The sequence below is a fragment of the Macrobrachium nipponense genome, chromosome 1, assembly GCF_015104395.2.
Source record: "Macrobrachium nipponense isolate FS-2020 chromosome 1, ASM1510439v2, whole genome shotgun sequence".
Taxonomy (NCBI): Eukaryota; Metazoa; Arthropoda; class Malacostraca; order Decapoda; family Palaemonidae; genus Macrobrachium; species Macrobrachium nipponense.
In genome coordinates, this window is record NC_087200.1 from 43,176,738 (window position 1) to 43,178,704 (window position 1,967).

The window sequence follows — 1,967 nt, forward strand, 5'->3', positions numbered from 1 at the left end:
GATGTCATGAATTCCTCTGTGATGTTCGGTGACACAAAAGCCAGCAATGCATTTGGGATAAATTTGGATAGCCAGAAAAGTGCTCTACAAAAAATGGTTGATGCTATGCTGGGAATGAGGGTAAAAAACCCAAAATTTAATTGCCTTTACAAATTCCAAAAAGGTGTGATATTATCTTGCCACTCAATGACTGGGCTACATAACGTGCTAAAACAGAGTCATGACATTTCTTTTATTATGACACGGATATTAAATTAAGACTGTCTTGAAAGTTTTTTTTGGATGCATTAGGCAGATGAGGGGTTCTCATGATCACCCCAATGCAGTTAATTTTAAATAAAGAAAGAAAAACGTTTTGCTAGGTAGGGATATTGAACTTGTTAGCGATAAGGCGAACTGCGACAAAGGAAATGAAAACCTTGACCCGTTATCCCATGAAATGGTATCATCTGGGAGTGATGGAAACGGACCTGATAAATCTTTCCATGACAGGGAACTGGCCTTAGAAATATGTCTGACATACATCATTTTTAGAGACTTGGAATTTGATGTGGATCTTAAGAATGACGAAATGTTCTCTGAGGAAACAGAATTTGCTAAATGTCAGAAATCAGGAGACACCACGGGATCTGCTATCGAGGAAGAGTCCTTAAGATATATCGGTGGATATGAAGTGAAAAAGTTTTCCTTTAAATATCCAAATATAGGGTATATTGTTAACAGCAAGACGTCAGAGACATGGGTCCATTAAATAAGTGAAGGAAAACTCTATGCACCATCAGACGACTTTTTTTCTAAACTAAAAATTTGTAGAGAAATTTTTACAGCAATTCATGGCTATGGTCTTAGACCAGGAACGGAATGCATAAAAACAATGGCTGCTGAAATGAAATCTGCTGTTGCTGGTGTTCCTGACGAGGTTGTGGAATTTTTTGCCAAATTATCTGTTTTTTACAATGTGGCACCTCAACAACATTATCGACATGAGTAAAAAGAAACAGAGGACTTGTAGGAGTACAGTAAGAAAAACCATGAAAACAACAACTTGGTTTTTCCCCTCTGGGTCCACACCTGGCTCGGTGAGAAACACTCATGCATATATATATATTCCATCACCATTAAACTGTCATCTTTGTTCTGTTGATCTGTTAGGATTAAAATGAGAGTTCATTGTACCAAAACAACTTTCTCTATGTTAATTCGTAACTCGTTGTGCAGGATTTAGTACCAAGGACAACTTTCTCTACGTTAATCCATACCTCTTTGGTTAGGGATAAGTGACACTCAATACATTACAGTATTTGTGTTCCCTTGAAAAGTACCTCTATACCCTATGACCTTTTGTTTAGAAGCATCAGATTATTATGAAACTTCGATGTATGGTCAGCCATAAGGATTCGACCGCCAATGCCTGTTCCCGCTTGTCGTACAAGGTAGGGTGTGCCTTGATGAATTCCACGATGACTTCCTTGTCCTCTGGCGTGGAACGGTAGTCTTGAATGTCCTTCTTGCTGGGGCGGTATCGTTTCTTCAGCTGCACGACGATACTACTCGGGCCTGTGATGTCCTGGGATTCGACAATGGATAACCGTCGGGCTTCAACGTTCAGCTCTTCCTCGTGTTCAGACGTCTCCAACCATTGTGAAGGCTGGATGTCCTGGCTTTGGCATGGCTTGTCCCTGGCTGTCCTGGGACTGCTGGGTAGGCCTGGGGGTGGTCCTCCGTAGAGGCATCGTGTGTCACGTGGCTGGGTCAAACGGCCGTCTGGGTAAGGAAACGTCCCAGGTGGGTAGTTAAACGTTGTTGGGTAAGACGTCCCTGGGTGACGGTGTTGCATGCGGTGAACGTTAGCTGGGTGTAAACGTCCCTGGGTAGTAAACATTGCTGGTAGGACGTCCCTCAGTGAACGTCCCTGTGTAGCGTCCCCTGGGTGAATGTCGCTGAGTGAGCGCCGCTGGGCGAGAGTG